The sequence below is a fragment of the Cavia porcellus genome, unplaced genomic scaffold, assembly GCF_034190915.1.
Source record: "Cavia porcellus strain 051 isolate PalLab524CR breed Dunkin Hartley unplaced genomic scaffold, mCavPor4.1 scaffold_17, whole genome shotgun sequence".
Taxonomy (NCBI): Eukaryota; Metazoa; Chordata; class Mammalia; order Rodentia; family Caviidae; genus Cavia; species Cavia porcellus.
The window spans coordinates 6,333,129-6,358,842 of NW_026947500.1; the positions used below are offsets into that span (position 1 = coordinate 6,333,129).

The window sequence follows — 25,714 nt, forward strand, 5'->3', positions numbered from 1 at the left end:
TTAATGATTTTTTATATTTTAATGCAAAATGATGGTAAGCTGGGGTTCAGAACATTTCCATTCATTCAGCCTATAAGCATTTATTAGATTGGAGTAATGTATACTTTGTGTTCGTAATATTATCCCTTACAAAGCTCTAGAGATCTAGGTTGAGGTGATTGGTTTTTCATTAGTGTTGGTGTTTTAATTAAGCAGTTGCAAATCCAGTAACCTTTTCTCTTGTTTGTATTTATCATGTCCATTGACAAAAACTGAAGCATATAGTAAGCTAAGAGATTTCTCTTTATCCAAGAGAGAAGGAGAAGGAATAAAGAGTGAAGGAAACAAAAAAAATTGTCTTCCAAGAATATTGCTGTTGTTCGCATATTTGAGAGAAGCAAAGAAAGTATTTTCTCCCTCTCAGAAATTATTACTCAGAGGGAATAATCTAATGAACTAAATGTCACTCCATCCTTAGATTTCAATGTGCAACTATAGTAAGAACAGATTTGTATGATAAAAAAGACTATTTGGGAGTTAGTGTGTGCGGTAGAACAAATGAGGGAAAACAAATGAGCAGAGCAGAGACTAGTGAGAAGAGCGCACAGCATTTAACCGCGAACCAACATGAGTCTGCACAAGCATTATTCCTGGTGTCGGCTGCATTTTCTGGATAAAGAATTTTGTTACCGGGTAGGTCCTCTGTGATCTGCTTCTTGGACTTTAGTTGACCCTTTTACTGTCATATTCAACTGATCATGTTCCCTTGATATGTCTGGCTACAAATTTCTATGTTACTATAGTTTGTATGGTTTCAAGACCATGCCTTTTCCTAGATAACCAGAGGAACCAATTCTGTTACCATGAACTCAAAATCTTGCTCTGGGCAACTGTAGTGTGTTTTCTTCTACAGCCACCCATGATGGAGAGTTTTGTTGTCTATTTGCAGGTTGCATGCTCACAATGCCCTTCTCCTGTATTTCCTTTACTTTCTATATACTCAGCAGTGAATTCATTCTATCTCATTACAAAAGACCCTTTTGCCTTCTACTGTTGTTTTGAAAAGTTAGCAAAGGGACAGTGCGTGATGCAGAGTAACTAAAGCTAACCCAAGTCCTACTATTATTCCTGCCTCTTGAGTGGTACTTGGGACATCTGATCATCAAAAAGTGATCTCTCTTTTTGATGACATCTCAGCTGCATTTCATTTAACAGCTCCTGAGTACTGAATCATTCCTGCGGTATTCGTTCTCTTTTTCACTTAGTTCACCATCCTTCACGATGAAAAATACACACAGGAAATTGATTTAAACTCAAGAGCAATCTGTGGTCAGTTACAGCAAGGTGCTGCTTCACATTATGAGTTTCAGCTTTCTGGACTGTAGAAATACAGAAATTATATGTACTCTTGCAACTTGAAAGACGTATGTAAGTAGAAGCATTAAGTATTATTTTTCCTGCCCCAGTATCAAGTATTTTTACAGGTGATAGTCAGCACTGGGATTGACATGATATTTTTTATTATGATTACATTTGCATGATTTCAAGACTGCTGAAAGAGCAAATGAATAGGTAAAAATTTTGTTTTGTAGTAGCTAAATAGGGATGCAACATATCTTCATATTATATATTAAATATATTCAATGATTAATTATTTTATAATTTTACAGCACTATTTATATTACATGTATATTGAAAACACAAGGGGAGAGAAAATGACAGGGAATGAAAGCAAAAAGGAAGCAGTTTATCCTGAAATATTATTCTTTTCATGTTGATATTATTATTGTTCTTGTCTGCTACATTTGCATTTTGGTTTTGTTCTTGATGCATTAAACAGAGAGACAATTTTTCTGACTGCATTAGTAACAGAAGTTATAAAACATGAAAGAATTTGCCATTATATCATAAAAATTCATTTGCTATACAAGTAAAATTAAGATTGTGGTTGAATTGTGGCTGGATTGATTTGTTTTAAAATTAGATTAATTTGAAGATTTTATTAAATGGACTCTATAGTACAAGTTTTTTTAATTCAATTAAATATTGTCAATAAGAAATCTTTTTGATAACAAAATTATGGTTGATTAAGCAAAGATTTGTATAGCAGAGAGTAAACAAAATAAAAGGAGACATTAATTTCTCTATTGCAATATAGGACACTGATAAACCAGATGTTAAAGTCCGATTAAATTAAATTAGTATTTTGATAATTTAGAACAAACCCTTTGTTAATAAATAATTTGAAAAATGCCATTGAAAACATTAATTTCCCAAACAACTGTTGGTTTAAATAATCTATTTAAAAGTCTATAATGTAAGACAGACTCCTACAAAGCTTTTCTTTCACTTGTACCTTTACAGGGTAAGTCATATAATAAAATTTTTTTAACACTGAGGATTGAATTCACGCCCTTGTGCTTGCCAGGCAGGAACTTATGCCATTGAGCTAAATCCCTGGCCCAAAACAAATTCTTTTACAAATTATAATTCTCAAAAAAGGAAGAGAAGAGAATCAAAAAACCTTAACTGAATACTACAATAGACTAGTTTCTCAAAGGATTAACTCAATTATGCTGTCTCCTCCCTTATCAACTCTGTCCTCAAGAAACTTGTGAATGGATTTTATAAAAGGTCATAGACGAAGGAAAGATAATACAAATGAGAGTTTTCGATCTGCCCCTCCAGTGCTTCTAATAAAAACATTTGTTCTATGGAGCTGGGGATTTAGCTCAGTGGCATAAGCAACTGCCTTGCAAGCAGGCAGTCGTGAGTTCGATCTCCGGTACTGATAAAAAGTTTAAAAAAGAATTTTGTTCTAATCTGCCTTATATTTTGTGAACACCTATGGCATCTCTTCAATGTTAATGTTAAGTTTAGTAAACTTCAGTTTCTAAAACCCTGTCTGGAAATCGGGACCTTTAAGAGTTTTCATAGCCTTTTTTTCCAATTTGCTTTAAATATAACTGATAATCAGGCTCAAGAGCACATTTTCAAGTACTTTCAGTGTCTTAGGTTAATAGAATTGTACCTGGAATCTTAAAACTAGTTTTAAACACCTTTAGGCTTAATTATCATGTTCTTACTACCATATTCTTTTCCAATTGGAACATCACTCTTCTCTGTGGAGAAATTGGAAGCTACAGTTTAATAGTTTTTTTCTCTCAATTATTCGTATTGTGTAGCTGGTCTCACACAATGTTGTTTTCATCCTATTCTTGGCTGTCTTTTTGCTCTTGCAGTATCAGAGAAATTTCTTTTTAAAACCATTAGAATTTTTGACAATGATCAGCCAACTGGGTGTCACCAGGTAGTCATAATCTTCTTTTGTATGCTTTAAATTTTTTCTTCTCTTTTGATAACATTTAAAATACAATTCTCAGGTGTTCAGTTTGTAGAAATTTGTCTGTATAACCATCCTGATTTCATTTCAAATCTCTATGATTTTGATCTAGAACATTAGAGTTCCCTATAGAATACTATATGGAATTTTCTTTTTAGCTTGTTTGTATCAATTTAAACTGTATTGTTTAGTATTATAGTCAGTAGCTATATTTGGTAATAAACTTTTGAAATACATAGTCCAAGTTAATATGTCAGTCTAATATATGCATTAAGTTTTGAAGACATTATATGGAAATTTTAAAATATTTCATTAACAATGTTTAATACAGATTATACACTGAAATAATAAAATTTTTGCTCTATAAGGCTAAACAAGACATTGACAATTGGATTTGTCTTGATTTTTCTGTATGCTTCTTCAAAGTTTGGTCTTAAAGAAATTAAAGTGGCTCATGTTATGTTTTATAGATAACATTATTTCTAAAATATTTTAAATGAAATGTATTTATTCCCTATCACTGCTGAAATGATTTATTGAAAATTTAGTGACTGAACAGTTTAACTTTGTTATCTTACATTTCAGCAAGTTAGAAGTCTAAAATGCGTTGTCAAGAGCTACTTTCTATTTAGAAACACTTGTCCAGCAACTACATGTTTTCCTTGGCTTATAATATCTCCCTGCATCTTTTAAGATAATAGAAAGCACTTTTAAATTTCTCTTTTCTCCTTTTTCCGATCAGTTCTGTTATCACTTCTTTTATTCTCATTCTGATCCTTCTGGATCCCGCTAATAAAAGTCAACTGTGATTGCATAGGGCACATCTGGATAATCTAGAATGATCTTTCAATTTCAAGATTTATAAATCAATCACATTTACAAATTATTTTTGCCGTATAAACCAACATATATCTAAATTCCAGGGAGGAGATACAGGGGAATGAAACTCCCAACCTACTGTATGCCTGTACAACTTGGAGTTCTCTAAAAATCAAAGAATGAATTTTAGGAACAATGGAGGTTAAGAGCAGAATACATTTATCGAGCAAAAGAAAGTTTCGGTCGGAAAGCAAGTCTTTTCTAGGGACTTTTATCGAGTAAAACCACTAAGTGAGACGAATCCATGATGGAGAAAATTAGGAACTCATAAGGCAGGCGGGCATGAGGTGGTAGAGAACTATTGTCAACCAATGCAATTGATTGTTCAGGTAAAATTGACCAAATCAGGGACAAATGGGAAAGCAGGTTGTGTAGTAAGCAGGCATTCCTACAGTAGCGGGTTGGGATAGCGGTTCCTGGCTTCCTCAAATTGATCCATAATTATTTAGAATATTAATCCATGATGTTTATACTTAAGGTGTGGTTGTATTTGTTTTGATTTTTGTCATGGGATCTGGCCCACAGTAGAGGTGTCTGTTCTTTTCCAAGGTCCCAAGGCATCCGGTCTTCCGCACTGGCTTCTTTGAGGGCCAAGCCCTGTCTGACTGCTTACAATATTTCTAACTCAGCTGCTGGTAACATAATTATCATGTTAAGTATATTTAATGATTCCCTTTTTAATTTGCTTGATAAATATAATTTTTAAAGTTTAGTTACAGTAAAATATTTTAAAATGAATGCAATTTTAATACTAAACAATAACTCAACAAGTTAGAAGTGGAATGACAAGATTATTTCTTATGTAGCAATGCTTTTGAGCTTATTGTGACATTAGTTAAGTGATTATGTTCTTGAACTCAACCTAAACAGCAAAAGGAGTTATTTGTAGTCTTCATGATTCATAAAGCTATGAATTGTGACATAGTTTACTATATTACACAAAAATCCATAATAACTATCTACCTTGGTAGTCTTTTGACTGGAACTTAACCAAAGCTTGGGTTGTTTTGATTGTTTTCTGAGTTAAATTTACTGAAACAAGGACTTTAAAAAAATTTGCAATTTTCCTGTTTTTATATCCTTCCTAGTACAATTTAGACATAAAGAGTTAAGGTACAATTTTAGTAACAAAGCTTTTTTTTGCTTGCTTAATTCTAGGGAAGATTTGAAAAATTATTTAGTAAAAGACCAAAAATGCTTAGGCTAAATTTTACTTTATTTTTTATTTTTATTTATTTATTTATTTATTTATTTATTTATTTGGTACCAGGGATCAAACTCATGATCTCGCACTTGCTAGGCAGGTGGCTTACAACACTGAGCTAAATCCCCAGCTAGGATAAATTTTAGAATGGATGTTTGGAAGAGTGAACAATGTCTTATGCAATGAATATAATATAATTTTTTCAATTATTTAATTACATTGTTTTATGGTATATTTTTAGGTTATCATATAAAATTTTATTCACATGCAGACAAAAAGCAAACTAAACACAAACAGAAATGATTTTAGGAAAATTTATTCTTTTGAAATATTTATGACATCTCAGCCTTATGTAAATAATCAGAAATTAGCCAAAGAGGCAAACCTATATTATAATAGACATAGATATGTAGGTAGATAGCTGGATAAGACAGAAAGATCCATTCTTTAGATGTCATTTTACTATTTTCTTTATTTAATAGTTTAGGAAAAAACAGAGCTCAATATTTCAGGACAGGTTGAAGATTCCCATTGAATCATTCATTAAATAATGATAAATAGACAAGCTACTCTATTTTTCATTTTAGTTAGTATAAAATCTTACTCAGAAAGAAGAATATCCCCTCAAGTCTGTGAGACATGGCCGTGTCATTGGGATGTGACTAAGAAATCCTTTTCAGCTTGAACTACAGAAAGTTACTTTGAATGTGGCTTTCCCACACTTAGATAAAATTTTGCATAAACTTTGCTGATATTGGAATCATAATACGTTAATATTCCACAATAAACTCTAGTGGATGATGTTCAATATTATAGTTTTCTCAGCATATCTTTTTAATATGAAAGAAATATTTAAGATTTCCTATAGTTTAACTCATCCTAGATTATGCTACCATGACTTAAAAATCAATCGTGCTATGACGAAGTTAAAAGCAGCTATAATATCACGAGAATTTGTCCTGAAGTTCAAGTATCAGTATAAAAGCTATGTTATTTCACAAATTTTATGTAAAAATACGTATTTAAAAATAAAACATTCTGTGGAATAAGCTATCACTCATGTCTTTGAAATTTTAAATCATGTCTTTTAAACTAAAATATACCAGTTAAATATAAGTACAAATTATAGATGTTAAAAGAGAGAACTTTCCAAAAGAAAACAAACCAGAATCTTGATTATTAGTATAATAGCACCAATATTGGATGCTTTTAATAGTTTAAAATGAGGAGGAATCCACATTTCTCCCTGTGGCAGTCTCATCTTAAAATATCTAATCTTGATCCTTGCTTCCTTGGTTTCCATTACCATTCTTCAAATCCATGAAATATGAAGATGCATCCGGTATATTTAGCATCCAAGCAGGTGTGCTTTCCCAACACATACCTGAAATACTCAGTATCAGTCAAGTGTTTTAAGTAATCTTTTCTAATTAAGCAGGATTGTGTGAGCAGATCTTTCCCCGTAGAAAGAACCTCTTTGTAAACAGCCACCTTTGCAGTAGTTAGCCTTGTAATGTTGTAACATTTTTAATTTTCATGCCTTTTATAATTCACAATTGCCACTCATTTAGGTTCAAGGCTTGAGCACTTAATATGAGTGCACTCATCAGGGGAGTTCTGAAGATAGTAAAGGAATATTTTTCCTCCAGACTTGCTTTTAAAATCTGCGTTGCAATAAATTTTAAGTTATTTCTTTCTTTCGAAAATGAACACTAATCTCTCACCACATATTAAAATATTTACTACTAGCTAGAATTTAAGTCATTTGATTGGTACATTTATATTATTAAAACAAACCCGCAAAACATTTTTTCATAATAATTCATTAGAATTAAAGGCAATGATCACATATTTGCTCTTATGTAAATTAATTGTCATGATATTTCTTTCTTATTAATCAATCATTTTTATTTGGTAGAAACACTGAAATAGGATGTATGATCATAAAATGATTTTAAGAGAGCAGAAGTTTTAGTAAAGTAGCCTGAAATGGAATCCCCTCTAGCAGTCAGATTTGCTATCCTTGGTCTTTCATTTCTCACTATTAGTCATACTTAATTTGGTATTTTCTCCTCTATTAATTTCATTTTCTGAAGAAATTGGCAAACACATACAGGATGGAAATATTCCAGTTATTTTCACTGTTGGACCTATTAAGTCACTCTTTTACTAATCATTTGTAACATCAGTATACAAGACTGAGTAAAATTTCAGTCCCCTCTGTAAAATAAATCACTACAATTTGATGCACATCTTTATCATCTGCTTTCTTTCCTAGGTCCCTCCCTATCTTATAATTCTTCTTTTTCCTCTTCTACCTTCACTGAGTACCTTAAACTATAAACCCAGTTTGAACACAAACTAAAAGTGAACTTTCAAGTCTGTATCAATGCCTAATATCTATTTAGTCTGGATGCTGATATATTAATTCAAAATACTACCTAGTAACCATTTATAATCAATGAGTCAATCATCAATGGAAACAGGATTTGCAAAGATTACCTGTTCCAAAGGTTACACCCAGTATGCCTGAGATATTTAATAAGTGATTGTTTAACCAATAAGTCAACTTCTTCAAATTTTAGAAACTTACTTCTGCTTCATCTTCTTGTCTGTTCTATTATCAAAGGAAATCAAATTGTCATCTCACAATTTCCTTACCACAAAGTTGTTTTTGTTAGTTCCCAAGAATTTTGTTCTGAATGGTTGAAAAATCTCTGCTTCACAATTAATTCAGACATCTCTCTTGATTCCTGTATGAACTGATAATATTACCTGCTCATTGTGTTTCTAATATTGAGTTCTAAAAGAATTCTTTCCTAATATTTAATATGTTCTCTTACTTTTAATGGATTATGAAAAATAGTATCTAGTGACTTTGGGATGAGATTTCCATTTCTCATATTTTATATCAACAAAGCCTCCCTGTTTCATATTTTACATATTCTAGAAGAATATTCTTTGTACTGTGGTTTGGCTTAGAGCATACTCTGGCTTTAGTGCTTTCTAGTTAATTGGTCAGAGTGAACATGATCAATGGATTGTTTCACAGTTTCAGAGGCCTTATTATTGTATGCCAGATCAAAGGAAAATACAAGAAAGCTAGTTAATGGTTATGTTTTTTTTTCTGTTTCAACCATATTTTTCTCATTTAGGTGGAGAATTTTGCTTGCTTGCTAGATAGAAATTCAAATCTTCATTATAGAAATAAATAAGCATCAATCCATTTCTGCTTCTAAGAAATGGGTCATTTAAAAGTCTATAAAAAGCTTGTTACAAAACTCTGAACTCCCATACTATTTTCTCACATCTACATTTGCTTATTCCAATTAGAAAATTTTATACAGAAGTAAGGCTCACTGAAATTATCTACCTTAACTCTTGCATTTTAATGAACTATTTCATGCATAAAATAAATTCTAAATCATAGGAATAATTTCTAATTTCAAACATGTTCAAAGTTCAACTTGAGAAATACAGCACTGAAGATTCAAGTTACACTCTGCTTGATGCTTGATGATTTACCAGTTGCATTTATTCAGTCTTTCCAGTAGTACTCTTCACTCTGAGTTTGATTTTTCATCATTGTCGTGTATTGATATATACTTGCTTTATATGTATGTGATTAAGATTAATACATGTAATTATCAAAATTATAGTTTACAATTATTTCAGATTTTTTAAAATTTTGTATGTCAATCGTATCATTCTATAGACATCTTGCTGCAATATCCTGCTTATTTTGGCCAGCATCTTGTTTTTTGAGTTTCATCCACACTAACTCAAGAAGCTGTCACACTTTTATTTTTGTCTTTACTGTTTCTAATATTTCAGCATGTGAATATTCTATAAATTCCTTGTCTGTTATTTATGCAGGGGCACTTGGATTATTTGCATTTTTTTGTACTTTCAAGTAATTCTGCAATGGATATTTGTAGAAGTAAGAAACTGGATTTCAGGATATGGTAATTTTCAGCTATTGCTGAACTGCTTTCTACAGCGTTTATATGTTTAGATGTTTCATTTTGCATGGTTTCTTATATCCTCATCTATATTTGGTGACAGCAGATTTGTAAATTTTTGCCAACTTCATAGCTGAAATGATGTCACATCATTTTATCATATATGTTCCTACTGTCTGGGGATATTGAATGCTTTTTTTTTCAAATGGTTAGTGTACACTAAAATCCTCTCTTTCAATTGACAATCTTCTTAGCTCATTTTTCCTCCACTGTAACTTTTGAAATAGATTTATAAGAAATTTTTACATACTTTGGGCAATAAACATTGCATTGAAGATGTCTTCTCTTAGTTATGGCTTCATTTTTTGATGTACATTATTTTTAATTTAATATATTTAGCATTTTGTTTTATGGACTTTGCTTGTTTAATAAACTGTTTTCTTTCTTTCCCTTCTACTGAAAACCATAAAACGATTTTTCTTGAAAAATTGTGAAGATTTTCTCTACTTGTTTAGGCCTTTAGCTTAACTTTAAATATATTTTCAAATATGAAATAGTTAAAATGTAGAATTATCATTCTTGTCATATTGTCTGAATACTTCATTTGTTTCTCTCTGTTCTCTAATGCCACCTGTTACTTATTAAGATTCTGTAAGTGCACGGAGATAGACACACACACACATACACACACACACACACACATACATCATGCTTTATTTTCTTCATTTGAACTAATTTCTATCTTTGAACAAAAGTTAATTGCCTTAAATGCTATCATTTTACAATCAGCCTTAATAGTTTGTATGAAAACTCACTGAATGCTGTTTTCAGACTGTATTAACGAAGTTTTACACTTTCCTTTAGCAAACATGTTTTAGAATTAACTTTTAAGGCTCTACAAAAAAAAGGATAATAGAATTTTACTAATAATCATGGTACTATTATATATTAATATACAATATTGAGTCTTCCATCCAAGAAAATATATTTTGCACTTTAATAAATGATTTAACCATAAGCAAAAAATATGGCTCCTCAAAGTTAACACCAATTAATATTCAAATCAGTAGTAGAAAGGAAGTGTCTCTGGACTCTGTAATGGTTCATGCACTAAAAAAGCTGAATTATTTAGTCCATTAAGAAAGATTTTCTAAACTTTGCTGCAAGAGAACCCATCAGTATGAAAGAAAATCCAATTTCTCTATGTTATGAGGCCCTTGATAATCAAAGCCTGCTCAAAGGATGTTAGGAGTGTATAATCTCAGCCCTTTCCTACTTCTGCACAATTAGAACCTTCATTTTGCAAAAGGTGCAAGGTTATTGTTTATCACTGTTTGTGAGAATTTGTCACTACAGATTAGGAGACCAATGTTCAGAAATTCACTTCAATGATTTCTTTTTCTTTGAAATCTATCAAAAATCCTAGTCACAATCTTGAGTTCATTGAATTCCAGAGGATTCAGGTAAGCAAGCCAGAGGCCTGTATACTGCTGCTTAAATCTATCTCTTTGACTACAGGAGTCATCGCTCACTTTTCTAAATGAACACAAAAAGTCTAAAATAAGGAAAAATAATCTCAATGATATGGATATATATATATATATGGATAATTGTAAAAGTAAATTACCTCTGAAGACTGAGGCTCTTTATCTGATAACTGTAGCGACTTGGGAAACAAATACATTTGCTTTGAATCATTGTGCTGCCCCAAACGGACATTTTAGGTTCCAAATGCCATGGGGGAAATTTTTGAATACTAAGGAGACAGATATACAAAAGCTTTAGAACAAAAACCAGACTATTTTTTCAGACATTCATATAACATTCCTGTTAATGTGTGTTCAGCCTTTTTGTTTAACTACTACAGCAGCTACTAGTTATCCACAGGGGTGGGAAGGAAAAAAGGTGAGGCGAAGGGATGGGGAAAAAAAAAAGAAAAGAAAAAAAGGAAAAAAAAAAAAAAAGCGAGATCCCTGCAATATCGCCTCGAGCCACTAGGGGTATCTTTGTACCATTTTTCATTCTGCACCGATTTGGAGTAGAAACCTATATTGGGGAAAACCAGGATCCTTGGCATTTTTTTTTTTTTTTTTTTTTTTTTTCCGAGCAGTGCACCCAGAATCCAAAAAGATTTTTTTTTTTTTAAAGAAAGAAAGAAACCACAGTTCTTTCGATCACTCAAACAGAGCTACGAAATCGTTCTTCTGGACATCACCGGTGGTAATTCATTTTTGAGGTCAATTTCCAATCGAGATAAATCTATTGGATTAGTAGGATTATCTGATTGCAGCTGAAAGAAGTAACGTTTGATCATTTGTATTTCTTGCCTGATGGTCGGATTTACATGGAGGTGGCTTCGGGTCTCCAGAATTGTGGATCGTGGTTGCATCTGGAAAAAAAAAGGATCAATCGAGACGTTTGGGAAGTGTCTGTGGGTGAATAAAAAAAGAAGGGGAGTGCAAAACTGGGGTTGCGGTTGCTTGAAGAAAAAAAGGAAGCATCTTGAACACTGAAACAAGAATTATTGGGTGCTCGAGACTGTTTTTTAAAGCGTCTGGAAACTGGTAAATACTTTGGCCATTTCTGCTCGGATTTGACGGCGAAGTGTTGTGGAAACTGTCTCCTTGAATTACTGGAAGGGGAGTAGAGGAAGGTGAGGGGCTCCCTCCGTGGATTTATTTTCCGAGGGTAAGTTTGCGGCTCTTTCCCCGGGAGGGGCTGCCTGGGTTTCGTGCCACTGCGTGGAAGGTGCTGCGGACGCGGCGCCCGGGAAGTGGGGAGAGAAGGGGAGATGGAAACCACCTCGCGCGCCTCGGGGCTCTCTGGGGAGCTGCCTGCTCGGGCTCCACCACCTCGTTCCGTGGCGCCGCGAAGCGAGGCAGCCTGCGGGCTCCCAAGTTTGCACGAAAGCCTCCACACCCGGGGATGCCTCCCAGACCCGGGGCTTCCTCCTGGTGGTCCTCTAAGCCGAGGAGGCAACAGTGCTTGGAAAACCTGCGTGTGGGAGGCAAAGCCCAGCAGAAGCGGCTGCTGCCCCTCCGCGGCTCGGCGCGGTCTGGCTTCCGGGGCATTTTGCAGGGGCGGGTGGGGGTGGGGGGGCTGGGCCGGGCGCGCGGAGTCTCCTCGGCCGGCCGCGCGCTCTCTGCCCGCCTTCTCCGGCCTCCCCCGCTCAGTCCACGCCGACGGCGACGGGGTCACCGCCTCTGTAGGACGGCACAGGCAGGTGGCTGGCCACACATGCGGTCCTGCAGTTCGCTTGCACGACTTTCCGTCATGCAGGCGGAGGTAACTTTCGTGAGTTGGCGGGGCCGAGACGCCCGTGCAGCCCTGTCTCCGAGGGCCCGGGCTGGCCAGTGCGCCGGGCGGCCGCCTGCCTCGTCCCTGCACGCTGCCCTGCTGGCCTCGCCAGACACTGGCTTCTCTTTCTCACTGAGCCGTGCGCGCGCCTTTCTGGAGACTTAATTTCTCGCAGCTGAATGTAAGGAATGCTTTTTTTTTTCTTTTAAAAACTGTAAAAAATTTTGCTGCTCGCCAAAACACCTCGTCTTTATTTGTAGATGAGTACCAGTTTCAGCAGGTATAAAATTAAAATTAATCACTCAAATGAGTGAATATTAATTGACACGAGAAAGTAAAGTTGCTTTGGAATCTGGCAAAGCATGTCATCCTCAACCAATTTTGTGGTCTACATAGCTTCCAAGCAATTATATATAAAGAACTGGCATATATATATATATATATATATATATATATATATATATATATATATGATGTGTTAAATAAATTAATGAAACCCCCTTTTATAGCTTTTGACACTTCATATCATTATTTTAGTTGGGTTTTTTTCTATTTAAGGTCAATTCGTTAAATTTTAAACTCTCAGACATTGAAATGCACTGAAATACAGTGCAAACAAATAACTGTTAAAACATGGAATCATGCATTTTGTTGACTTGGAATTTTTTGAAGAAGGCATTAGATATTTTTTTCAGCAGCTTCTGTTTCCGAATTTTGATATGTATGCATGTACCTTTATGGTTTTAGCATTAAAGTCTCCCCATTAGCAGTTAACTCAGTGAAAGGCAACTCTTCAATGTCATCTGAAGCACACCCAACCTCCAGTACTTATTTCAGGAATTCAGATTCATCAGACATTCTCTTTATTCCAAGATGACTCTTATCAAACTCTTCTCCTGGATGTGTGTGTGTGTGTGTGTGTGTGTGTGTGTGTGTGTGTGTGTATTTTCAAACCCAGTTCTGAAAGCTAGCAGGTGAAATCTGTCTTTTTAAGATTAAATAGTAAAATATAAAACTTGTGGCTCTCAGGAATTCTAAAATGTGGAAGTTACCTGTTTTTTTCCTGAAGACTTCATATGCGATTTTCTAAAGGTTATAGAAATAGCAGGAAATAATTTCTACAAGCCCAATTGTTAGTCTCAATAAGATGTCAGGAAGGGGAGCTTTGCCTCTGTTTTGCACTGCTCTAAGTCACGTGGTCGGTGTGCAGGCTGAAACCAGAAGAATGGATGTTCTGTGTATTGGTACGTCCTAGCCAGTAATCCCAGCCACACAGTCAGATAATTAGTATCTTCTTTCAAAGATTAAATTAGCACAAAGGCAGCTAACCACATATTAAATGATGATCATAACAAGTAAGGAAGGTGAGTGATAGGTGAATTGAAATATCTTTTTTGAAGTTAATAGGAAATATAACTGTTGATACAATAGTGATGGACTTGAAACATAAAAAGGATGTTCTTTGAAGAGTCTACCTGCAGACTGAAACCACTAAATCAGTGGTTATTGCATGTGCCATAGTTTTAAATTGAAAGACTTAGTTCAACCTACATTTCTAGTGACTAAAAATATTTTTTGTGAAGAGTAATTGATATTTGCTCCTCTCTCTTTCTGTTCTGTTTTGGGATGGGAAATGAAAACGAGAAACTTTGACCTACTCTTGGTATCATTTAATATTGTCTTCACTTTTACAGCAGTTCTTAATAAAACTTTGGTTAAATCTTGCAGACTCCAAAGACACTTTTGAAGGCCAATGATAACAGAAATAAACACACACACGCGCACACACACACACACACACACACACACACACACACACAGAGTTTAACAGCTGTAGCCAGTAAATGAAAAGCTAGGTGTCCAGTTAGTTAAATGCTTTCTCCAATAGAATAAGAACTTTAAGAGCGGCTTAAAACCTGAAGAAGTCACTTGGAAACTTAATTACATTTTACACTATGATATCCATAGTCATGGTTTTGAGTATGTGATTATTTTAAAAAGTATTGTTTTGATTAGATGCTTTAATTTTATACCATAAATGTGGTGGGTATAGGGTTAGAAACTGTCAGTGAACTCTGAGAATTGCAAACCCAGTTAGTAACATAAGTGACAGGCAATAGCTCTGGATTTCCTAAAGCTTTTAACTATAGAAAACTTACGTTGCCTCACTGGAACTTACCTTGACATCTACGCTTTCACTTGCAAGCTTTGTATGTTTTTATTGGCCTAACATTCAGGGAAATGAGCATATTTGCAGTAGCTTCCTTCTAAGATTTTTGAAATGATTTACTGCATTAAACCTTATTTCACATTAACTGATTTTTTTTTTAAACTTTTTATCGGTACCAAGGATTGAACTCATGACCGCCTGCTTGCAAGGCAGGTGCTTATACCACTGAGCTAAATCCCCAGCCTCTCATTAACTGATTTTTAAAATATACTTAATTGAAAATAAACTGAAAGAGAAAATCTTTATTTAACAGTTTGTTGAAATCTAATATATAATATTCCAAAGAACAGATCTCCCACCTCTTTTGCTTTACTGAGAAATGCAAAAGCAAAGACAGAAACAAACATGCAATTAATTTAAATTTTTAATTTTTAAATCTGCAAAACCTAGAACAATAAGAATTAAAGTAGTGAATGTTCCTGATAAATCTACTGTATCCTTTTCATTACCTTCAAAAGATAATTTAAAACATCTTGAGATATGAAAACTCTTAATGTATATTAACAATATCCCCAACTATTTCTAAGAATTATTCCTTGATAGTAACAAGTTTGGATATTTCTGCTCTGTTACTAATGGAATCATTTTAACAGTGTTAGTGAAATCATGTCGATAATGTCAAATATTGCTGGATCTATAAGACTGTAAATTATCTTTGCTTTCAAATGGTCCCCAACAGACAAACATCTAATTCTGTCCCCAACAGAAAAATCCACACACCCATGTGGTAGCAAATCTCTGTGAAAGAGAAAGACTGCAAAGTCTAAGCTTAACTGAATTCACAGAAAACTAGTAAATCACTCCAGGCATTTGAAGTTATTAGACATTAAACTTTTGGAGGATTTTTATATGAATTCTTTTTTTTTATAGCAGCCAGTATAATCTCTTTTGTGCCTATTTCTGTTGCATGTAAGAGGAATTCTAGTCAACGGCAGAGTGCTTTATTGCTGCCATTACTGCAGACTTTATAGATCAGAGATGTGTCAGCATGTTAGCTTTAGCAGTGATGCCTTTGTGTGTGAAACCTTATGGGTCTTGCAGATACTCTCTCATCCTGACACTCATAAAATATTCAAGTTCACATATTTATTATTTAATTTTCTCCTGTGTATAGGTAACGGGACACTTCAACATTGAACATGTAGCCAAAAGCAGACAGGCAAGTGAGAATGGGACTAATGAGTATTAATAACATACACATTTTCAACTGTTAAAGGAAGTTTAATTAAGATAAACAAGTTGAGCACAAAATTCATCTTGGAAGAAAGGCAAGTTTAGCTACCACTACAGATGTAAAATGAAAAACCACAGTGATGCATCACAGGAAATAAGTTGCAGGCTGAGACTAGACCTGCTTTATGCAGTTGAAATGTTATGTAGGACTTGAATTTAAATTCGTGAGTTTAGGTTTGACTTATGAAGTAGAAAAACATAGTTTTACACTGTTCTTAGCTTTCTTCAGTTTACATAGACATTTTAACTATTATTTTAACCTTGTATCCACTCACACTTTTTACATATAATACTAGTTCCCCAGTGACAGGCCACACTGTAAGATTTTCTCCCCGTTTATAGTGCTGCCTTGGGCTACAGTGCAAACTACTTGCTGAAGTCTGTCCCTTTGTGATGCTGTAGGTGGTCCTTTAATAAGAAAATTGCATATCAATCATTGTGCCTATACCTTATATTTTGATTTATTTTTGCATAATTTAGAGGTACGTACATGCTTTGTTTGCTTATTTATTTTTTTTGGTGCTGGTATTTTATGTAGGGGAGGGAACAGAAGTTGTGAATGAAATAGACTTTTGGGCAAATACTTCCTGTAAGTGGGCTTTTCTTATTTTTTGCCCCTAAAATAATAGATGCTTTCTGGAAGTAGTGACAAAAGTCAGGCAGCGATATGAAGGCCTCAAACAACTGCTAGTTTGGAAACATTCAATGGGTATAACGATTTGTGCTTTATACAGATGTTTGGTATCAGTTAGTTGTAAGAGTAGTGTTTATTCATTTCATTTTGACATGTCCAGTGAATGTTGGGTCTTCAAAAGAGAAGCCAATTATAATGTTTTAAAATGAATTGAAAGTTGTTAATATTTTTATTTTGATTAGTTATGGGGAATACTTTCATACTGTCATGAGGAATACTCACACTATTTGTGAAATTCAACAAGGTTACACATAAAATAAAGTTGTGATTTTCACTAGGATAACAGTTCTCGTTGACTAACTACCCCTAAGATGGAACTGAGCAGAGATACTACGATAGCCAAGATGTGTGACAATATTCACATCTGAAAATAATAGTTGAGGAATTTAATAGTTAACCACAGTGCTAAAAGGAATAAAGCCTCACTTCAGCAACCATTATGTTTCAAGTCAGTGCATCTGTCATTTTTAATTTCCTTCTGTATTACTTGACTGTCCAAAACTTTATACACAAGTGACAATGTTATCTATCCATTTTCTTATGAGTAAAAAAAGTCACCAGCTTTATCACTTTTTTAACTGTGCTGTGAGTTCTAATGCACATATTACAAATCTGATGCCAAGATTTTCTATTATTTAGAGCTGAAATCTTTAATAACATCTAAGGATGGAGCCATTTTATATATTGAAATGAGAGTATATTGTTATTCCACATAACATACAAGATAGCAGTGAATTTTTGTCTGGTTTGTTCAAAGCTGCATAGGTTTCTCCACAGCATCTAGAATAAGTAGCAACTAATTATGCAATTTCTGTAATCATGTAATACTTTGTCTTATCATTGTTGCCTTTCTAAAGGCATACAATCCCTAGTCATTTGTATTGATGGATGTGTTGAAGTAATGTACAACATTCAAAAAGGAAAAAGTATTATATTTGAAGTATTGAATTTTAATCAAAGATAAATAATACTTGAAAGTTTTTAACAATCATTATATATTGTGAATTTATTTTCAGAAAATATTTAATTGAGACACTATATAATGGCTTATTTCTGTTGTTACATTTCAGTGAAAAGTACATAGATATCGTCTACCGTAAGCAAAGTATGATAACTCAAAGAACATTGGAGGCACTAAAAGTTAAATTGATAAAACCTGAACAATGAAGACAATAAAAATTTAAACATAACAGGACTTGAGATTTTAGTCAAAAGACCAAAAATTTAAGATATATGATCTTGTACATTTTAAGATCTTTCCACTTTAACTCCTTGTGATTCCAAGGTCTTTTTTTTACTTCATTAGATTTAAGTGATAAGCTATTGAACAGTTTGTACTCCGTGTGTGTATTAAATTCTTATATTGGTGATGTGTTACACAAATGGCTGATTAACAATGTTCTATTTTGTATTCTCCATGTTTTAATGGAATAATATGGAGTAATATCATGGGAAAATAGAAAATCTGAACTTCGTATAGTATCCTTTCCCCTTTTAGCCACTCGTTGAGCACTGCCAGGGCAGGAGTGATAGGAAGCCATGATTGTCATTGGATGCCTTATGGAAAAAGACTTGGTGGTCTCAGTCCAGTTCCTAGTAGCCAGTTACTCCTTAAACAATAGTCACTTTAGTACTTGCCAATTCCAGCAGAAGTCTAGGATTGAATGGGCACAAAAGCTTAACTACCCTCTCTCCGTAGTCATCCTCAAAGGGTCAAGACTGAACACACCTTGGCAAAGAACCATGCTCAGAAACTCAGCATTGACTCTGCCAAAGTTGTAGCTATTCTCTGCAACAAGGGATTTTTAACAGAGGAACTTTAATTAAGCAGGACCCCAGAAATGGCAGTTCTTCACTCTTCCCAGGCACCAGCAACTTGTTAGGAACTAAAATGAACTCAAAAAGTGAACTAAGAATGTAGACTGCTCTGAGGTTTTGCTAGCTTCTCTACAATGATACTGGCAAGCGTAATTAAATACCTCCTCGAAGTAGTGACTCGTGATCCACCGGTGGCCCCTTTCAGATAAAAGCATCAATTTTGTATCAAGGGAAGTAATCAGCTCTACCTGGCTGTCTCTCTTGAGCTCTTGAGTGATTATTCATTTTCTTCTGGGAGATCACAGGGTCACCAATTGGTTTTAAAAATGTGTCCAGCAATATTTTACATGTATATTAAATCTGTTGGCCATGCTTTAAAAAAAAAATCTCTCTTGTGAATTCTTAGCCTTCTCATCTCCTTCATCCCGTTTACAGGCAAGTTGAGACTCCTAAGTAGATCTAGAGTTAAAAATATTTGAGATTCTACTTGAGAGTGGGTTTAGATTAAAAAGACAGAAACATATATTTTCTATTAAATGGCTTTTTTAGTTTTCCTCCTGCCTCCAAAATTAAAATAAATTTTTAGGATATTTTAAAAAAAAATCTTTAATTTGGGTGAAATAATGTGGGAATTAGTCACTAAGCTATATGATAATCTTTTGACACATCTCATGACAAGGAATTTTCCTTGAACTTTAATTTGCTTGTACCTCTTCTATCTCACACCCTCTTCAAGTCTAATTAAACTAATGCCTCCACAGAAGTCAGGGATCACAGGTGGATTAAAAACAATCAGGGATAAGTTAATTTATGAAAAGTTGTTCAATAAGTTAATGGGTCATTCATACAAGAAATATTTTCTGAGAACTTAAAATGCACTGCATTATTCTAAGGATAATTATTTAAAATGAACTATTCAAAAGATGCAGCCTCTGTTCTCAAAAGTAAATCTAATCATAGCACGTCATTTTGGGAATTATACACATTCTGACCATACTGAGATAAGATCTAATGCCTTCAAGATGGCCTGTGGATCTTGAGTTGTCAATGCCTTTTCCGTCTCCTGGTCTTTCTCTCATGGTACACTGGTTTCCACAGCATTTGGGTGTCCAGTTGCCTATGACAGATTCTATTCCCTGGTCTTCACCAAACTCCTCCTACGCAGTCTTCAGAACTCCGTGTGCAGAACACATCCCAGGAAAATCTTCCTTCCCACTGCATACTCTGAAATATCACTTCAGAAGGACCTGTGTTATTCTTCTTTACAGTATCTGTGACCAAAGAGTTATCCATGCAATTGATTCACACAGTGTACCCTCCCTATGGAATTTTAATCTCCATGGGAATCAGCAGCATTCCTGTGGTATTCCTGTTGCCACTCCAATGTTTGGCACTAAATATTTGCTGAATGTAAGATTGCAAATAGAAGCTGAGATTACTGACTGCTGTGATAAAAAGTACAATGGGCTCAGCTACAAGAAAGATACAAACACTCTTAATGGAGGGAAAGCTTTTTTTTGTGGCTAGAGATATCAGGGAAGAAAGTACCAGCCTTAGGGGCTTTGAGCTTGGCCTTAGGGGCTGCTGTCTGGAGGCTTCCAAACAAAGACTGATGGAAAAACAGTCCCCAGGGAAGATTTTGATTAGCGAGCAAGTTGGGACAAATTCAAGGAGCACTTCACTCCTTGTGCTGAGTCTTGCTTTCCGTTCTGATTGTAAATTCACAGAAATACTTATCTGTTAGATGTAAACCTATAATGTACATATGCTCTACTCTTTGTTACCTTTAAAATATTTCCCTTGCTAATATTGCTTCTCTTGTTACTGTCAACTTTTAGTTTGCCTTTTCCTATTAATGTTCAATTTCCCTTGTTGTTTTCTTAGCATCCTTGGAAAGGAACGGTTAGAGTGGAAGTAGCCCAAGGGGAAAGTGGACAAATAGAACCACTTATGTGTTCTCCAGAGGAAGAGAGAATGGAATATAACTCTGGCAAAGTGCTAAGACCTATCCAGCCCTTTACCCAGAAGCAGGCTCCAGGAAAAACTGAGCAGAAGTAAAGTCCATGTTTAGAACTTGTTAATTCTTCCCTTTATCTCCTTCTCTGGGTTGGAACTTACTGCATCCATAAACCGCTGTCTCTTTTTTTTTTTTTTTTCTGTGAAGAATATTCCAATTTGCATTTTTGGTTTGAATTTAACACCTTATGAGGAAATGATAATACTCTACTTTGTGGTGTGTAGGCGCCAATTAAATGAGACGCTATAGTTAACTTCATGTTTAACCCCGGCTCACAGTGCTTGCTTTTACTTAGTGTTGGTCATGGAAGAATATACTTCTCACTGCATCAGTTTTCAATAACTAAATGTTCATATGGCATCCTGTGAATTTAAACACAATCCAGATCTCGAGCGTTCATATGCCTATCATAGAGTATCACTTTTAACCTTTGGTATTGATGCGCTGATCTTTTCTTCTTATACCACCTAATACTGCTTCCCCGAGCAGTCAGATACATAACTCATCTAACCAGCACTTCTGATACCCTAGCTTACAACCTTTGTGCTTAGAATTCTACCAGCTTGTTTTCCTTATCCCTAATCTTTCACCACTTACTCTCTGCCCCAGGCTAGAAATGTTGCTGGATAAGGTTTCAATCCCACACTGTTTGTAACTGCTGCAAATTATGTCTATTAATTAACCCCAGTAAACTGATCAGCAGTCTTTTTTATTTCCCTCCCGTTGTTGATGTCCTGTGTCTGCCATTGTCCTGAAATCCTAAACCTCAGTGAGCATATGGCTTACTGGAATTGGTCTCACTGGGGAGCAAGCATAATATCCTGTGTCATAACTGTTCAGGACATGTGTTCAGAGTTGGGCAGTCTGGATCTGTTTCTGAAATCTGTCTTTAGTTGGATGAGTGGTTCTCGAACAGTATTCTAGCCTCATTTTCTTCTTCTTAAATAAAGATACTTAGTTTGTAAATCCGCTGTGAGAGCTCAGTGACAGTAAGCATGTAATAAGCTTTGAACCTGACCTGTCACATAGGTGGTTATCTGTTTTATTTTTCTTCGTTGTCATTTTCTCAGTACTATCTATATCACCAGATTGCATAACATACATAAAAACTGACGTGAAGAAGATAAGAAAGATAAAGTCACAGTATTAAACATCTTCTAAATTGTGATGTCATCATTCCTTATTCATTAATATAGTAAGGCACAAAGATTCTTTAGGCATACTTCTCAGGAAATGAAATGGACAAGAATCCAAATTTCAAAATGTCTTACTATTTCCAATTTTTTCTTATATCTTAAAATTAGGTTGGATAGTCATTGTTTTAATGTTGTAGTGTAGAACTTGTAAGAAAAGTTTTATTTCTGCACTTTTCTTGTTTTTTAATCTACAATGATATTATTAGTGTTTCCTTTAATCTCTATCTGATGTGGAAAACCTTAACCCAACAGTCCATTTTGGGAGAGTTACCTTAACTGAAACTTGGCAAAAATTTTTAATTCCATCCATTGGTATAAATACTGATGTATTTCTATACAGTGAAACTAAGAAGTAAAACCATAAATTGCAACTATTGACCATTATAGTATTATTTATGTCCCAAAGGATATTTCAAGTGCATTTTATATTACATAACCAATTCAGGTGCTACTATTAAATCATATATTTATACTAGCAAAGCTTACTTTATTTCCTTTTTTGTTTTATGCAAAACAATATGATAAGTGGAAGTTCAGGTATTGACTTGCCTCATCTGATTGCCTTGAGATAGGGTTTGTATACACTACTCTGTAGATCAGTCTTCACAATACTGCTGTTTTAATTTTCCTGTGAGTAAATTCGATAATACCCTTCCCCTGATAGGGTTGTTTAATGGCTTTTCATCACTCAGTGAATAAAATCCAAACACTTTAGTCTGTTAATGAAGGGCTTGCTTGACTTGGCTGCAGCCTGCCTTTGCAGCCGCATCAAATGCTGGTCCTATGTGTGTTTTTCTCTGAGTTCTGGCCAAATAAGACTATGCCCTCCTCAAACAAGGCATTTTCTTTTCTTTCTGTCATGCATCAGTTTTGCGAGAGAAAATATAAGACTTTAAAAGATGTGATTGTTTTCATGAAGCTTCTTGCGACCTGCCATTAAGAACCATATTTGGAGAGAGAGAGGAGATCTCAATCAATGTTAGCTCACACTTATTTCCACAAGTAACTTTGGAAGCTGGGAGGGCGCCTCAGTGTTATTCTTCAGGGAAACAGGAAGGCCAGACCTCTGCACATTCTCATGGCCCCATCACTTGGAAGTGGGTTGCCCAGGGATTATGAGCACCACAGGGTCTCATACACTTTCTTCACACTGTTCTGGATTGTGTCCTCTGCCTGGGATTCATTCAGTGTTTATCTAAATCATGTGAAATTCTCAAATCCTATTGCAAATTCCCCCCAATTCATGTACTCTAACTAACTGTTGATCTGGCTCTCTTAGAACCTCACAAAGGTTCTTGATGATTACATTCACGTTTAGTTATACTACTTGAAGTATTTAGTATGTGAGCTAGTTACAAATTATTTACTTTAAGTGTTCAGTTGTTAAAAGGACTAAATAGTTTATGCTCACTGGACAGCTTTACTACAGACAAAGAATGCAGCACTGTAACAGCCAGGGATGGGTTCTTATTTGTTCTTCCAATGTTAGTTAACACTGGGCATCCTTAGTTAGTGCCACTATGCACAAGTGACAATGTGGTATAGGATACTGTGATTGGTATCTAGGCTCTCCACAGTAAGTTGGTCATGTAGGCATTCTCCAGCTTCATAGCCACTAGACTTGACAATTAAAAACCAGGGCATTGCACTGAAATAGTTACTATTTAATCCATGTTTTGTTTAGTTAACATTACTGAACCTAATTAACACCTTGACAGGTTGGCATGGTTTGACCTCAAAAAGTACACAGACATAGAGTCTCTAGGGAATACAGTTGATCTTGCTATTCATTTCTGTTCAATATTTCTGTATCTACAAATTTTCTTATAAAAATTTTTTATTTGTGAAACTCAAAAATCACACAGGGTTTTTTCAGTTGTTCCACATAGGTGAGCAAATCAGCAAAAGTTTGAGTTAGTCTCTGAGTACATTTCTAACTGAAATCAAACAAAGGCCATCTTATGTACTCTTGGTTGAGCTCTATGATCAGCGGAGGGAAGTGACAGAGGCAGCATGGTGCAGAACACAGGCTTCTGTTTGGCATCTGGTGAATGGAGGGTTGTAAATGCCAATTCTGGTACTTTTTGGTAGAGTGACCTCAAGGCACTTTTTTTTTTCCTTCTGTTGCATGCTATAGAAAATAGAATCTTCTCAGAAGAATTGTTTTAAGGGTTTAAATCTTTGAAAATTCAAACAAAACGTGGTGTCACACTCATATAATCCCAGCAACCTGAAGGCTGGGGCAAGAGGATCGAAGTTAGGTCCCGCCTGGGAAACTTGATGATTTTAGCAAGACTTTGTCTCAGAAGGAGAGAGAGACAGAGAGATAGAGATAGAGAGAGACAGAGACAGAGACAGAGAGAGACAGAGAGAGAGAAAGAGCGTGAGAAGGTGATATTGCTCAATGTGAAGGCTCTGGGTTCAACACCCAATATGGTGAGGGAAGGGAGAGTTTCTTAAAAATTCCGTAGCAGAGAACATGGTTCAAAACGAAGACATAAAATCCAACATTAAAAAACAAAATAAAGATAAAGAGGTAGTATTTTTAAAGACATATAAAATAGAAAGTGAGGTCTCACTTCCTCCATTCCTGTACTAATTGAATGATTGTCACCTACTGTCCTGCATTGGTACCATTTTATGTGACTTAGTCCTCTATAATATTATAGGTTACTGGGGAACAATGACTGGGTTGTATTTGCTTTAAATTCTCCATAATATTGAGCACACCAGCTTTCACATTGTATATTACCATTAAATACTTGTTAGGTAAGGGAAAAAAATGCATCAATGTGTCTACTCACTGTAATTATCTAATATTCCAGACAGTTTTCTCTACTTATTTATCTGGTTTCCAGAGGAGAAAACTAGTTCAGGGACCAGCTATTTTAATGAACTAATGCAAGTCAGATAATATATTACCACGTATCATACACTTTTAAATATTACTTACTATTTATTCTATTGCTTAATGCGACCATACATACTTTACTTCAGGGAATTGGGTAACAGAAAAATTTATGAATTGTCTGCATTAACTGTGAAGGCAGAGGAGGCTGGTTCTATGTGAATTCATAGGCTGGTCTACTGGTAATATGTGACTGGCCTGGACTGACTAGTAGTAGTCTTCTGATCATATTGTCTTAATGTTTTTATTTAAAAAGATTTATAATATTCAGGAAATACAGAGAATTCATAATAAAGACGTATGTGTGCATTATGTCACCCTATACAATCAAATACTAAAACTTTGTCAAATTCATTTAATAATACGTTATTAAATTTGATACAATTTAATTAATTTCCAGAGTTAATTTCATTCTTTTCTACTTTATTCAGAGGGGGACAATCTCCTGCTAATATATATCTATCTATATGTATTAGATATATATGTATTTTTTGTTTATTTTTATACTTTGGGGTTTTTATTTCAGCATTTATTTAAATAATATTTGACTATCTATAATCTTCCAGAACTTTTGCTCAAAGTATTTGAGATTTACCTATACTAATATTTCAGATTTATGTGCTTTTTTTCCCTGACATACAAAGTTGCAGTTTGCAAATACTTCCTAATTCACTCATCAGTATTTACAAATGGCCATTTTGTTATTATGAATTTTTTATTTACTAAATGTAATTAAATCATTATACAAATGAGTGTTCTAATATGATCTTGTGTAATTCCATATATTACTGTGCTCCTCATGTAGCAAAAAAAGGTAAAATAAAGTAAACCATTTAGAATTCTCAGTATCTATATAATTCTCAGTATCTCAGAGTATTTAACTAGATTCCACGTTCTTAGGAAACATAAAATATATACAGGTGTTTGGATTTTAAAAACATTGGAATTAAGTTG

At 34.6% G+C, this 25,714-nt stretch overlaps 1 protein-coding gene across 12 annotated transcripts in view; it reads left to right on the top strand.

The window, feature by feature from the left end:
* Positions 1-25,714, top strand: part of Nlgn1 (neuroligin 1) — an 816,885-nt gene that overhangs the window by 154,707 nt on the left and 636,464 nt on the right. The window contains exon 1 of one of the 12 annotated variants that reach the window (XM_063229017.1): positions 11,917-12,055. The exons of 10 other annotated variants lie outside the window; for them this stretch is intronic. The gene's annotated coding sequence lies outside the window, so the exon portion shown is untranslated. Of the gene's footprint in view, positions 1-11,916; positions 12,056-12,539; positions 12,846-25,714 lie in introns of those variants that run through there. One more of the 12 variants, XM_063229018.1, reaches the window with a different exon arrangement.